At 39.9% G+C, this 16560-nt stretch overlaps 1 protein-coding gene across 2 annotated transcripts in view; it reads right to left on the bottom strand.

Moving 5' to 3' along the window:
- DGKI (diacylglycerol kinase iota) overlaps positions 1 to 16560 on the bottom strand; it is a 276299-nt gene that overhangs the window by 239466 nt on the left and 20273 nt on the right. The window lies entirely within an intron of this gene.

Genomic DNA, 16560 nt, shown 5'->3' with positions numbered 1-16560 from the left:
ATCTCCATGAGACTCTGTCAGTCAAAACAAAAATATGAGAATGTCATATTCCAGGAATAGCATGCAAATCTTCAGTTCAGTTAAATATTTTGAGATCAGTAAAAACATGGAGAAGCCCTGTAGGAGACTAAGAAGAGTACCAAATAATTTATCTTTAGCATGAGAAATAGAAGCCGAAAGCCATAAAATAAATTCCATACTGTGGCTGTTGTTTACAATGACATATGACTTGTTTCTTTCTATTTTTTTTTCTTCAAAAACATTCTCCAAAGCTAAGGCGAAATAAGTTTTTACAAATCAGCCTTCTCAAATTCATGCACAAATTCAACATAATATTCCTAATTATGGTGCCCTCCGGATATGTTGGGCTTGCAATGCCCAGCCAGTAATCTGAAAGGCTCCAGGTTAGAGAAGCTTGAATAAACATTAATTTGATTTTGAAGTGACCCTCTTTTTTTCCTTCTTCCGTAACTAAATTCCATGCTCCTAGTTCTAAATGTATATGGCAGTGATTCTAATCTTAAATGCCTTAAAATAAGATCAGATAAACTCTCATGGAATAGAGCTATCACTGGCTTCATATGTGTGATATATATTTGTCCTACTACTGGTAGTTATTTACTTGTAGCAGTTGTTGAAGAACAACAATAAGCAAGAACTATTGTTTTCATGTTAAAATATCTGGCTGGCCCCTGGGAGAAACCAAGTGGTAGACTCAATCAGACTTCCATCTATCCATTGAAGCTAGTTTCCTTAAAAGCAGATATATCAATCTCCAATCAACCATTTTGAACAGATAAGAAATCAACCTGATGACATATTGATATCATTAAATTCCAGGATTCTTGTCCATTTCACTTTTCCTGTTTAGGGCAAAGTTTAGATTGTTACAACTATAACCACAACTTAGAATCATGAATAGAATAGAATAGAATATAATAGAATAGAATAGAATAGAATAGAATAGAATAGAATTCTTTATTGGCCAAGTATGATTGGACACACAAGGAATTGTCTTCAGTACATAAGCTCTCAGTGTAAATAAAAATACATTCATCAAGAATCATAAGATACAGCACTTAATGATAGTCATAGGCTACTTAATAAGCAATCAAAATTATACTAGGAAACTTGTATAAATAAAACAATAAAACTATAAAGATACAAGCAAGAAGGTTATAGTCATAAGTAGAATGGAGATAGGTAATAGGAAGAATGAGAAGAATAATAGTAATAAAGTCTTAGTAAATAGTTTGACAGTGATGTGGGAATTGGCTGTTTAGCAGAGTGATGGCACGGGGAGAAAAACTATCCTTGTGTCTAAGTGTTCTGGTGGGCAATGCTCTATAACGTCATTCTGAGTTGAGTTGAGATTGTTACAACTATAATCATAACTTAGAATCAATCACAATTATATTAGATACATGGTAGCCATTAGTAATCTGAAAAGCGATACCTTGCTTTTTCTCGTTATTAGGTTTTCCTAATCCTATTCATTCATTTAAAGAACTTTCATAAGAATTGAAATTTCACAGCTGAGAACCTGGCTATTATGTTAAGCAAATTATATAATTCAGAATCTATATCCAGCATTGCATTTCATTTTCCATTTGCCTGTAAAATGTTGCATAACCGTAGTGCCTATATACAAACAGGATCAGCCATAATTAATCTGAAACCACTGGTGACCTGATTAACTCTATGACATACTAGGATGAGGAGAGAAACAGAGATTACATACATTATCCATGTAAAATCTTAGGAGAAGGAACACTTAGCACTGATGACTTGCAGATTGCTGGTATTGTTTATGAATTAAACGGCAAAATATACAGGAAGTTAAAATGGAAAGTTTAATCAGGGATAATTCTATAGCGATTGACTATGATTAAACCAAGTTTCTGGCATCCATGGTATCTTTTAAACTTAATAATCATGTGATATTTTTCTCCATGTATCTATAACCTCATCTGAATGCATCTTGACTTACAACTATTCATTTAATGATTGTTCAAAATTACAATGGCACCCAAAAAAGTGACTTATGACCTTTTTTCACATTACATCCATGGTCATATGATCAGAATTTGGACACTTGGCAACTAGCTCATATTTATGACGGTTGCAGTGTCCCGGGGTCAAATGATCACCTTTTGTAGCTTCTGACAAGTAAAGTGAATCTGGGAAGCCTTAATGATCAGGGGTAGGATTCTATCAGTTCGCACTATTCGCTAGAACCGGTTGTTAACATTCTAAGCAGTTCAGAGAACCAGTTGTTAGAAGAAATTACTGGCCTAATCCTGTAAGGAAGGCAGGAAGGAAACATTCTGGTGTTGCTTACAGAAACTGCCTCTCCGTTAACCCTTATTACATTCTTGGCAGGACTAGACTTCTTGTCTCAGGAACTTCTCTGGAGTTTTTTTCCCCTTCTTTGCTGGTACTTTGCTCATGTGGAGTGATCATTCCAAGTTGCAATGGCACTGAAAAAAGTGACTTATGACCATTTTTCACACTTACGACTGTTGCAGCATCCCCACAGTCATGAGAGGCCAGGTGAGGAGATGCGTGCCTTGATGTGAGTGATATTGAGTTGGCCACACCCAGCCAATAACATGATCACCAAGCCATGTCCACCCAGTCACATGACCACCAAGCCACGCCCACCATCTAAGCCACGCCCACAGAACTGGTTGTTAAAAAAATTTGAATCCCATACTAATTTAACATCTGCAGTAATTCACGTCTTAACAACGGTGGGAAGAAAGGTCATAAAATGAGGCAAAACTCATTTTACCACTGTCTTGCTTAGCAACAGAAATTTTGGTCTCAGTTTTGTTCATAGGACAAGGACTACCTGTAATCAAAAAGATTTATTTGCAAATATTAGGTGACTAGTCCTCAGGTGTGTGGGAATACTTTGAAAGATGACTTAATTGTACTGACTCCTAGCTTCATACAATTTATAGATCACACAAGGCAAGGGAAAATAGAATTTGGAATTTCCTCTGAATTCCCACTTTATTTCTTACTCTGACTGTGAGTTTCCATCTCCAGTACTTTCTTTCTGTTTTTATCTTACCCAGCACACTTGCTCTCTGATTCTCTGATCCAATGGATGGATAGTTAGGGGTAAGGATTTGTCTATCTCTCCCTCCACCCTAAGGTATCAGATCAGTGGTGGGATTCAAAAAAGGTTACTACCGGTTCTGTGGGCATGGCTTGGTGGGCATGGCATGGCGTGGCTTGGTGGGCATGGCAGGGGAAAATTACTGTAAAATCCCCATTCTCTCCCCACCCCATTAACCTGCTTTCCAGCTCTGTTCTCCTGTGCAGGGCAACAAAAGAAGACCCAGCCGATCAGCTGGGACTCAGGAGGCAGAGAAGAAATGGGGGCAGGCCCAGCCAGAGGTGGGATTCCCAACTACTCAAAATTTCTGCTACCGGTTCTCCAGAACTGGTCAGAACCTGCTGAATACCACCTCTGTATCAGATGTACTAAGCCCTCTTTAAGTCATATCTCTTGATATCAGCGTTCTGTTCTACACTTTTAATATTTTTCCTGGCTGATGAACTAAATAAGTCACTTCTCTTTCTCTGATTCCAAAGGTGCTTTTTCACAAAATAACTGGGCTTTCTTGTTTTCCTTTGAAGATGTTTTGCTTCTCATCCAAGAAGCTTCTTCAGCTCTGACTGACAATCAGAGCCGAAGTAGCTTCTTGAATGAGTAGTGAAACCTCTTCAAAGAAAAACAAAGAAAGTGCAGTTGCCTCTTGAAAAAGCACCTCTGGGACAAGCATAACCTGAATGACTGGGAATCCCCACAGACATTTCTCTTTCTCTTTATGCAGCTGGTACAAAATTACGGAGAATAATTTGTACACATATTATTATCATCATCATCACCACAACTGCCATCACTATTTTATTTTTTTATCCTAAGGGAACTGAAGTATTATCTACCATGGGATTAAAAAAACCCCTAGGGTTTTCCTCCCCTCCTCCTCCTTACAATTTATTTAAATAAATCCATTAGTCTAAGTAGCAATCACCTTCAGCTCACTTAAGTCTTTTCCCATGAGAGCTGTTCTATCCTATGAGAGGTTATTAATGGAATCTCGGTACATGCAGTTTGAAACATCATTTGAAGACGATATAGCTGACTTTCTAAAATTATACCGACATACTATATGGGAAATTATATTTTCATACTCCCCTGGACATTTTTCTTTCACAAAACAATAGAATAAGGAATTCATTTCCAAGCAACTAACACAGGGTAAGTGTGTCTATCTGTCTCTGTGCCTGCGTATTATTTTTCTCTCTTTTAATCTAAAGTCTGCCCTTAATTTGCACATAGTCAAAAATTAAGAATCAGATTTGCAAGAGGGCTTGGGCCAGTGGTGGGATTCAAAAACATGTACTACTGGTTCTGTGGGCGTGGTTTGGTGTGTATGGCGTGGCTTGGTGTGTATGGCGTGGCTTGGTGGGCCTGGCAGGGGAAGGATAGTGCAAAATCTCCATTCCCACCCCATTCCAGAGGAAGGATACTATAAAATCTCCATTTCCTCCCCATACCACTGACCTGCTTTCCAGCTCCATTCTCCTGTACAGGGCAACAAAAGAAGATCCAGCCGATCAGCTGGGACTTGGGAGGCAGAGAATAGATGGGGGTGGGGCCAGTCAGAGGTGGTATTTGCCGGTTTTCTGAACTACTCAAAATTTATGCTACCGGTTCTCCAGAACTGGTCAGGACCTGCTGAATACCACCCCTGGTTGGACAGACACAAGCTTTCTCATTCTCCTTTCTCACTGCGAAGCAGAAAGGATCAGCCCTTCAAGGTAGCCAATTCAAGTGATAGGCACAGCAGGGATTCCAGGAATGATCTTTATTGTAATAAGATAGAATGACAGAATCTTGAAAGTTCATCTTAGCTCCATTTTATATCAAGCAAAATTCACATGGAGTTATTCTGAGTTTCCTTCTTACACTTTCTTTCTCAGGACTGAGTAACCTTTCTTGAAAGTCCTCTCCCAGCCACCTACCCCTTCTTTTAATGGTCTTCTCATTCCTTCTCCCATTCCCAAGACCAGGTCTACATATCTTCACAATCTGTGAGAAATAATCCATCAGAACTGTTTTTAACCAGTTGCTTAGAGGAGCCTTCCTTCAGTCTTTTCAACCACTTAGAAGAGCCTAGATATTTTTGCCTTGACACATTTTATTCACAGTCACATTGCAGTGTGGATTTTGCAGTCCTTCTTGGAGACTCATTCTCGCTCACAAGAACTTGGAAACTTACCAAGCACTGAAATGAAAAGTTGATATATCATGTGAAGGCAAGTGCTGAGAAACAGCCTCAAATATTGCATTTGTGCAATGTTTACATTAATTCCTCTGATACACGACTACTCTCTAGATTTTGGAGTGGTTGCCAGAATGTTCAGATCTCCTTCTAGAAGGGATATAAATCCTAGTATTCAATCTGAAGTCTTATCCCATCATAAAAGAATTCATTTTTACTATTTTTCTCTCTCAAAAACCAATTAATTATTCCAGCACTTCAGTGCACTGATGAGACATTTTATTCTATTTACATTGACTCCACTCAAACAAGCCTATTACCTGCTTGTTTCCTACTTATCGGGGTATCACTGTCACTGAAGAATTAAAAATTGACATCCTCTATTGTGTCTCAGGTATTGTTTAAATGCTGTGCTGGAAAGATACAATGAAATGATCTCACTAACTGTCATTGGTTTCACCTATTATTTACGTTGCTGTATGCAGTGAAGGCAGTTTGTGTGCTTACATGTAATAAATTCTGCTCATTTTTTTACAGTTTTGTGATAGAGAAGCTGCTAAAGCTCTTTCAGAATTGATTCAACGCTTCCATCAAAGAAAATGCAATATTCAGATCCCAGCTCCAAAGAATTGATGATGTAATGGGATTAGAGGAATCGGCACGGCAAACATTTGGCCTCATTTGGGGGAAAACTCCAAACTCCTTTCCCCAAATGAACCTAAAATGTTGGCCAGGGCCTTTGTGGTCATCACTTATTTTAGCAATAAGCTAGGGGGATTGTTGCACCTGGGAGAGGGGGTGTTTTGATGCTGAATTTCAGCTGCAGAATTGAGGGGTGTACACTAGGAAGTTGCAAATAATAAAAGTAAAGGCAATGTGTGTCCCATAAGCTGTCCGTAACTGGTTTTGTGACCTGAGTTAACTCAGCCAAATGTATATATTCCACAAACCAGGACTACACAAACCATAATGTGTAAAGCTGCTCAGAACAACATCACAAAAATGATCAAAATTAAGTTGCTTTAAGACACACATCATGGCCAGAAAGTCATACAGAGACTGACCAAGAAATTGACAAGAAATATAATCGTTTGTGGTGACTGGCATGCTTCCAGCTAATTTCAATCAGTTAACTATCATTATCTCCCATTTGATTCTGTTCCATGCATTAATGAATATACAACCAAAATACTCCAGTGGGTTTGGGGATCTTCAAATTTTATGAATTTACAGCATTTGTACCCTTTTTAATTCAGTAGAAGATTTAAGACTAAGAATAAGCACTAAGCACTGAAACTCTCCACAGACTGAGGAGAAAATTGCCACTGTTCAATAACAGATTTTTTTTCCATTTCTATTTTTACATCAATAATAGCTGTCTATGTGTTCTCACAAACAGAGAGACCCTTTTACAGATGGAATTCTGTCAAAATTTTCCTCTGTTTCATTAATGGGATAAAAAGAGGGAAATTGGAAGGAAAAGAGATGATAATGAAAGATGAGGAAGACACTGGTTCTTGATAGCTGCCATTAGGCCTCACCACCTCAAGCCAACAGGGCATAACCTGTTATACAGATGGAGGAGCTCAGCCTTTAATGAGTCAGCTAAGGACTGGTATGTCTGCATTCTCAAAATGATGGACATTTCAGAGGAATATATACATTTCAAATAGGTAGTATCATGCTGATTTTTTCTCTACCAGTTCTTATTTAAATTGGTGAAACATAATTTGCTTTCATTTTCTGAGGGAGAAAATGTCAAAGCAGTTCTTAATGGTTGAAGTGTGTTGCTTGTGGATTTGCTGAGTTATATAAGGTGGCCAAATATTTGTTTTTTTGTTTTAATTGTAAACAGGTAGTCTTCAACCTAGAACCAGAAATGACTAGCACATATGTGCAAGGGGAACCTTTACCTTTTACCTTTAGTCTTCAACTTACCACCACAACTGAGCCCACAAATTGGGTTGCTAAGTAAGAAATTTGTTAAGTAAGTTTTGCCCCATTTTACAACTTTTCTTGCCACATTGGTTAAGTGACTCACTGCAGTTGTTAAATTAGTAGCACAGTTGTTGAGTGAAATTGGCTTCCCGGTGACTTTGCTTGTCAGAAGGTCGCAAAAGGAGAATCACATGACCTCAGACACTAAATGTAAGTCACTTGTCAAACATCCAAATGCAAATCACATGGGGACATGGGGATGCTGCAACAGTCATAAGTCATAAATATGAAAAATTGATCATAAGTCCCTTTTTTCAGTGCCATAATTTTGAACAGATAACAGATAATCAGAGTTGGAAGGGACCTTGTAGGTCATCTAATCCAACCCCATGCCCAAGCAGGAGACCCTACACCATTTCTGACAAATGGCAGTCCAATCTCTTCTTGAAGGTCTCGAATGATGGCACTCCCACAACTTCTGAGGGCAAGCTGTTCCATTGGTTGATAGTTCTCACTGTCAGAAAGTTTCTCCTTATTTCCAGGTTAAATCTCTCCTTGTTCAGTTTCCATTCATTATTCCTTGTCTGGCCTTCGGGTGCTTTAGGAAATAGCTTGATCCCTTCCTCTCTGTGGCAGCCCCTCAAATATTGGAAGACCGCTATCATGTCTCCCCTGGTCCTTCTCTTCACTAGACTAGCCAAGCCCAGTTCCTGCAACCGTTCATATGTTGAAGAAGGAGAAGGAGAAAGAGAAGGAGGAGGAGGAGGAGGAGGAGGAGGAGGAGGAGGAGGAGGAGGAGGAGGAGGAGGAGGAGGAGGAGGAGGAGAAGAAGAAGAAGAAGAAGAAGAAGAAGAAGAAGAAGAAGAAGAAGAAGAAGAAGAAGAAGAAGAAGAAGAAGAAGAAGAAGAAGAAGAAGAAGAAGAAGAAGAAGAAGGAAAAAAAAACATTTTGCTTCTCATCCAAGGAGCTTCATCAGTTCTGACTGAGAATCTCCACAGATAGAGGCTCTTCTGATTGGAAGGGCTGGGCAACCAGGGAAGTAGCACCATGCCAGAAACAGTTCAACATTGCCTGCGAAAGCATTCATTTCGATCACAGACCATCGCCAACAGAAATTCAAAAGAAATATTCAGACAAAGAAAGTCAGAGGTGGGATTCAAATTTTTTATTACCGGTTCTGTGGGTGTGGCTTGGTGGGCATGGCAGGGGAAGGATACTGCAAAATCTCCATTCCCTCCCCACCCTACTAACCTGCTTTACAACTCTGTTCTCCTGTGCAGAGCAACAAAAGAAGACCCAGCCGATCCGCTGGGACTCAGGAGGAAAAGAATAGATAAGGGCAGGGCCAGTCAGAGGTGGTATTTGCCAGTTCTCCAAACTACTCAAAATTTCTGCTACCAGTTCTCCAGAACTGGTCAGAACCAGAGGTGGTATTCAGCAGGTTCTGACTAGTTCTGGAGAACTGGTAGCAGAAATTTTGAATAGTTCAGAGAACCGGCCAATACCACCTCTGACTGCCCCTGCCCCCATCTCTTCTCTGCCTCCCAAGTCCCAGCTGATTGGCTGGGTCTTCTTTTGTTGCCCTGCACAGGAGAATGGAGCTTTAAAGCAGGTTAGTGGGGTGGGAGAGGGAATGGTGATTTTGCAGTATCCTTCCCCTGCCATGCTCACCAAGCCATGCCTACCAAGCCATGCCATCCCCACCAAGCCACGCCCACAGAACCAGTAGTAAAAAAATTTGAATCCCACCACTGGTCATAACCTGCTGAATACCACCTCTGAATGAAGTAGCAATACAGATGCCTTTTTTTTGGAAGAGAAAGAAACATTTGAGAAATTGCCTGGTGAATTCCAGTGCAACATTATTTACATGAAAAAGTAAAGAGGGAAAAACAATTATAGCCCAACAGCGCAGAGGCATCAGAAGAAAAGAACTTCATTTCCTTTAATAAAATTATCAGTTGGATGGAATCCATCCTATTGTTTCTCTGGGATCTTTCCAGCTCTTAATGGACTCAGCACCTTATCTGGCACAAAGTCCATTTTCTAAGCAAAGGAGGCCATAGACTGGATGCAGATGGGGGGTTAATTCTCTTCACTTTTGTGGTTACCAAGGCTCTGATCTCTGTTTGGCGTGGAGGAAGTTACATATTTCTCAAAATCATTTCTGTGACTATGATGTCAACAAGAAAAGGCATAATTGCCTAGAACAGGGTATCACACTCAATTTAATTGAGGGCCACATCAGGGCTGGGGGGGGAGGTGACCTGGGGGCGTGGCCAACTGGGTGAACATGGCCAGCTTGACGCCATTCCCCAAACTGCTGGCATGTTTCCTCTTCGCATTGGGTAGACCAGGATGGCCCTATGGGCTGGATCCAGAGGTGGTATTCAGCAGGTTCTGACCAGTTCTGGAGAACCAGTAGCGGAAATTTTGAATAGTTCAGAGAACTGGCAAATACTACCTCTGACTGGAGATTTTACGCTATCCTTCCCCTGCCATGCCCACCAAGGCATGCCCACAAAACCGGTAGTAAAAATATTTTAATCCCACCACTGGCTGGATCTGATCACATCATGGGCCAGATCCGGCCTGCGGGCCTTGAGTTTGACACCCCTGAATTAGAAGAATAGATACACATGTAATTTCTCACCTGATAGTAATCATAAATTATATAAGTACTCATATATGAAGTGGAATTTTTCTTTTCTTTGTTCTAAATTTGGGTGTTTACTTAACCTGCAAGAATGTGTGTAATTTACATATTTATGTTAAATTTTATTTCTATTACCCTCTTTTCCCAGGGGGCTCCAGGGATGGCAATATCAAATTCAACACAATAAAACCATGTATCATTAAACAGAAAACTGAAGACAGCAACACCAAAAACTGCAGGCAGACCTGTCACCTCAAAATGTGGGAATTAGCTGTTTAGCAGAGTGAGGGCATGGAGGGAAAAATTGTCCTCGTGTCTCGTTGTTCTAGCATCATCTTGAGAGAAGTTGAAATAGCTTATGCCCAGGATCTGAAGGATCTGTAGATATTTTCACAGCCCTCTTTCTAGCTCATACAGTGTATAAGTCCTCAATGGAAGGCAGGATGGTAGCAATTGTTTTTCTGCAATTCTAATTATCAGTTGAAGTCTGTGTCTGTCTTGTTTGGTTGCAGTGCCAAACCAGACAGTTATAGAGATGCAAATGTCAGACTCAATCATTCCTTTGTAGAATTGTATCAGCAGCTCTTTGGATAATCTGAGCTTTCTGAGTTGGAATTCCCCTGACAACCAAAGTCCACACCACTTAAAGTTTCTAAGGTTGAGAAACACTGTCCTAATGTAAATCACCGTTTCCACAGTGAGTTAAGAAACGGAAACTTTCACAAAGCAGAAAGTTAAAAATAAGTGCTTTCTTTGAAGGCTACATAACTGGAAACCAGAATTATTAGTTTTTTTTAAAAAACACCATTTTTTTCTTACCATAAGCTTCTATCAAAATGAAACTACAGAAAGGAGACCTTAGATCTATCCATCATTATCAATGGTAAATGGGAAGAATTATGTGCACTGCAATATGTATGACCTCTGTTGAAAGGAATTATGAATAATGGAAGTAATTGGCATTCATTTTTAAAGAACTAGAGAAAGCTGATTATGTCTTAGCTTATTCATCCCTAAAAGGTGCCCAATTTTCAAAACACAGGCATATAGAGAAGCATGCCCACATAGCAAGAACTGCAACTCATATTTAAATGCAAAATATTTAACAAACAATTATTATTCACTCATTATTCCCCATTCCATTAGCCTAAATACTACATTTAACACTGAGCTGTTGAACCCAGCCAAGAAGGAAAGCAACTGGTAAGGAAACCACAAACAGAAAAAAGAATAGAAATGTGTTAGAAATAGCTAGTATAATTTACAAAGAGCTGAAGAAGATGCTTACAACCAGGTGATTATGAAAATGAAGGAAAATAAAGGTGGGCTATGAAACCACTTTTGAGAACAAAGGGAAAGATACATCAGGGAGCTTATATTTTCTGCTTCTATTATATATTCCATGGTGAAGTTCTATGCTCTGTTGCTGAATTGTCTTTACATGACTGTCCAGTAAAGATGATGCATCCAAACTTTTCATGTGGAGAAATCCTTAAAGTTGGGGTTGGGTGGATATATCAATGAAATTCACCCTATCACTTGGCAAAAAACCTCTTGCAGTTTATCAATAGTTCCTTGGAATGAATACAGGAAGTCCTTGACTTATGACCGTAATTGGGAATGGAACTTCCATTACTAAGAGATGCTGTCATTATGTCATAGTCATCGTGTGACTATGCCCAATTTTATGACTTTTTTTCCCATAGTCATTAAGTGAACCTGGCTTCTCCCATTGAGTTTGCTTATCAGAAGCTGGCTGGAAAGTCACTAACGATGGTCATCTCACTCCAGTAGAGATGATGCAACCATCATAATACATGCTAATTGCAGTGGTGGGCTGCAACTGGTTTAACAACCGGTTCTGTGAGCGTGTACGTTCGAAAGCCACCAATTTTAGCCTCTAAATCTTATCTTCTAGAGCACCACCGGTGAGTAAAACAGCTGAGGCGCGGCAATCCACTGTGCCATGAGAATCAGCTGAGTTGGAAAACACAGAAATATAGGACAGGATAGAGCAGGGGTGGGTGGCTGCCAGCTGATTGCCAGAACTACCAGTTCATTAGAACCAGTCCAAACCAGCAGGATCCTACAACTGGCTGATTGCCAAGTGAACAAATTGTGACCTTGGGACCACGGGGATGCTGTGGCCATCATAAATATGAAGTCTGGTTGTAAGTCTCTTTTTTTCAGCCCAGTTCTAACTTCAAATGGTTGGTAAACCAATACTCATGTCCTTGTGTAAGTCAAGTGTAGAGACAAGGGCTATTTTCATCCATTTCTTCTGTTCCATCCCATTCGATCTGATCCATTCTAAAGTTCTGTTGATTCTTTAAAGTGGGGTTGAAGATCGTATAGGGAGTTATTTCATGGAAGAGAACTTGCAATCAATTAGGCTCTTCCCTCTTTTATTTCACTTACATAAATAAACTGCATGAGATCTCAGAAACTTTTATCAGTGAAAGGGCAAGATTGGATATCAGGCTGCCTGTGCAAATCAACTGCACATTGCTTAAGCAAGTGGCCTTTATGGATGTGTGTCTCAAAGTCATAAAGCACACACAACCACTCAAAAGCTCCTACAACCAGGGGTGGGATTCAAATTTCTTAACAACTGGTTCTGTGGGTGTGGCCCAATTTGTGGGTGTGGCTTGCTGACTGGGTATGGCTTGGTGGTCATGTGACTGGGTGGGCATGGCTTGTATGTAAATATTACAAATATTTATGTAAATATTGATTTTTTTATAAAAAAGATCAACTTTTACCCAAAAGCAGGCAAAGCAGGCAGGCAGATTGAATTGCTCACAGAATCATAGAATCACTTAGAGAATCACAATCTATCTGTCTGCAATTGGCTACCTGAGTCTGCACTGAAAAGCTTCAGTCCTAAGGAAGGTTCAGCTCTGCTTTTAGATTAGCTAGCAAGCAAGAAATCCAAGGATTTCCTGCTTTCTAGCTAATCTAAATCACCTGGCAGAGTAAAACAGCTGATGGTCAGCAGAAAAAAAGAAAGGAAAAATAGCAACTTACCAAACCAGGCAAGTTGGATGGCTCGCATGCCAGGTAAGGAGTGAGTGGGTGGGGAGGGGCAAGGGCAGGGCCAGCCAGTGGAGCAATTTGTCAGTTCTCCAAACTGGGGACAATCATGTGTGCAGCGTTTGCAAGAAATCATCAGCTGTGCCACCTGGACAGCTGACAAGCGCTGAGTGCGGGTGCGCAGCATTTGAAAATCCTCTTGTTTCCTGCTTTTTCAACCTCAGCTGTGCCGCACAAAGCAGCTGAGGAGGGAAAAGCAGGTAATAAAGAACAACCTAGAGCCCGGGCAGGCAGTGGGCCAAACACCAAACCGGTTCAGTGTCAGCTGCTCTTCGCAGCTATAGGTTCTATAGAACCAGGCCGAACCAGTAGCATCCCATCCCTGCCTACAACTGCCAGAAGCCCTTACCAACTATCCTTGGAGACCCAAAGAACTATAGTGAGAGAAAGCTTTCAGATGCCTGCAACTGCTCCATAGCTTCAAGGAGTATATCGAAAAACATGCACCCACTTTCTCATAATGGCATGGAAGAGGACGGTAGTAGTTAAAGAAACAAAAAAAGGCCTAAATATAATATAATCAGTTAAATTCCCATCAGACAGCATTTCAAGGACCCTATCTCTGATATTTGAGTCATGAGTAAAAACCACTGGCAATTTAATCCTCCATGGTTTAGTCTAATCCGCTGTTCAAGTTGCTATCAATCCATCTTGTGATATCAAATTCCAGAAAGTCAACAGATGCCGAGGATTGCTTGGAAATATATTTTCTGACCTATAACATACATTCTAGTTCAACAAGAATAGTGGTTCTTAAACTGAGGGTAATGGAGCAATTTGCTTGCTTGTTTGTGAGTCAAGGATCCAATTTGGGACCACTGCTGCCAAGACAGCTGGATAAAACATCAGAATCAGGAGGCGGGTGGTGGCGGCATTATTTGAGCCTGGGAAAAGGGGTCATTGGATCAAACAGTTTATGAACCACTGAACTAGAGTAACAATTTCCCTCCTTTTGTATTCTTGGGGAAGGAAATGCATTTTTAAAAATTTTGCTTCTGCTTTTCTTGGTTTCTGAGGAGTTTTGCAAAAACAATTAAATCTCCTATTCCTCTTGTGATTTTCCAGTTACTTCAATTAAATCAAATTCCGTAATGATGAGATCATTGCAGCAATTAGCTTCATAGTATTTGCATCTTGTGCTTCCACTAGATTCTGGATATTCCTGCTATTAAAGTCCAGGATTAGCTTGTCTATTGTCATGAGACCCACAAAATCCTGGCCCTGGATCCAATTTTTCCTTTCTATCTTCCTAACAAATGTTGTATTCTGAAGTCTTCATAAATGCCTCCTCAGATTGCCTGAGATTGCCTCAGAATAACTTTGTGGAGCACTTGAGCTGATTAGTGTAATTGACCTAATACATTCTTCCTGCTGAGACAAATCCAAATGAACAGCACCTCAATATAATATGAACACCCTCGATATGCTTTTTTTCTTGGACATTTTATTATACTTTGTCAGAGGAGCCTCCTTACATGATGACACAGCAAAACACAAAAACAGCTAAGGTAATTATAGGCTTGCTCTTTCTTAGCTTGGTTTGTGTTCTGGCAGCTTTTCTTTGATCAGCCTTGTAACTCAAGGATGCACTGAATTTATAGTAAGTAAAAGACAGTGGTCAGTTAGTGAATTGAAAAAAGCATAGCAAGTGATCTATATGCAATGGTTCCTCACTCCTGGATCTTTCATAGAATTCACATCAATCCAGGCTCATTACAACCCAGTTTTTGGCTGAGGTTTGGCAATCTTTCCTATCAAAAACTATAGATTTCCTTACTTGATTATGGACTCTTTCAAAGTCGGGTATTGTATTTGTGTCTCTAGTTGTCAATCTACTCTAAAGCCATAATCCTAAATACAAATAGGCCTACAATACATAAGACCAATTGTTGACACCAGACCTTAAAGATGGTCTCTCCCCTTTCAAAATGTGATCTCTACAGTTTACTCTTCATTGATGTCTTATTCATTGGAGAGCCAGAATGAGAGTTAAACCAAGACCCCTAGAGTTCACTGGTAACTGATGTCAGTTTTGTCAACAACCAGTTTCAAGGCCATGAAACTTCAAGCACCAAGTTTGCTGAAGTATTTATATAAGAGGGAATTGCATTCTCATACTAACAGAGGACCATCAAATGTTTTGTATGGCTTCATACTAGTTTGCAATAACCATTGACGCAATAAGCATCTATGAAGCTTCTCAGTCATCCAGATCATGGTTGTCCTAAATATGCTTTTTTCAAGAAACAAGTGGACTTTCTGTTTTTTCTTTGAAGATATTTCACTTCTCATCTAAGAAGCTTCTTCAGCTCTAACTGGATGGTGGGGAACAGAAGGATTTATTCTCCTTGCAGACAGTTGGTCATTTGCATTCTTTTAGCAGGTTGTTAAGACCACCGGGAGGTTCATCTTTGTCATCAGGGTCACTTGGGTGGTGCAAATGGGTGTGGAGCTTTCTTGGACCTGTTGAAAGGACTGTGTTGTAGATTGGAGATAGACGATGTCTTATCCCTCCCTCTCTGTTGAGAGGGGGCTGTTCAATTTTGACATAGATGGCCTCTTTAACCCCTCTTTCAAACCAGAGATCCTCTCTGTCCAAAATATGGACTTCGTTGTCTTCAAAAGACTGGACTGTGTCTTTTAAATGCAGGTGGGCTGCTGAATCTAGTCCTGGTGGGTTTGTTCTCCTATGTTGTGCCATGCATTTATGAAGTGGTTGTTTCATGGGGAGTCTAAAGTTCGTATTTTGGAAAGAGAGGATCGCTGGTTTGAAAGAGGGGTTAAAAAGGCCACCTATGTCAAAACTGAACATTCTTATCAAGCCATCCAAGAGAGTTTATCAAATTTGAGTTCAACAATAGTGTTTGAGATTTGAACAGGAAAGATCCATGTTCAAATCCACTTTCATTCAAGGAAACTCAGTGTGTGTCCTTCAGTCAGCCAGTTGATTTGTCCACAGGATATATTTTCTCTTTTATTTGATTGTTAGGGCTGTCAATATCATAACTCTCAATAGGGCTCTAATTAGGCCTCAAGAGGGCTCTAATAATAAATTCAGAACACATATTTCAATTTATTATGAGGATTGGCTGGAGATGTGTATATGTTTATATGAATTGTTGTGACACAGTGGTTAGAATGTAGTATTGCAGGGTGACTCTCCTCACTGCTAGGAATTCAGTCCTGACCAGCTCAAGGATAACTCAGCGTTCCATCCTTCTGAGGCCAGTAAAATGAGGACCTAAATTGTTGGGGGCAATATGCTGACCTTGTAAACTACTCAGAGTGTGAAGTATGACAGGGTCATATATAAGTCTAAGTGCTATTTCTATGTATCTATTTTAGTAAGCAGATGAAACTTAGAACTCATATGTTTTGCATCAAATACTAGATAGGTTGTGCAATGCAAAAAGGAATATGAGCCTGAATAAATATTGTATTAAACAAGACTGTAATTAAGTATAAAAGGCAGAATGAATGACCTGCAGTTATAAATAAATGGCAAAAAAAAAAACAGATCAAGGAAATACATTTGTGTATCCTGGTAGATTGTTTAGTAAAGATGGCAAA

The sequence above is a fragment of the Pseudonaja textilis genome, chromosome 5 (genome assembly GCF_049901715.1).
Source record: "Pseudonaja textilis isolate UNSWEBS1 chromosome 5, rPseTex1.2, whole genome shotgun sequence".
Lineage (NCBI taxonomy): Eukaryota > Metazoa > Chordata > Lepidosauria > Squamata > Elapidae > Pseudonaja > Pseudonaja textilis.
This window is presented reverse-complemented; position numbering and strand designations above follow the sequence as displayed.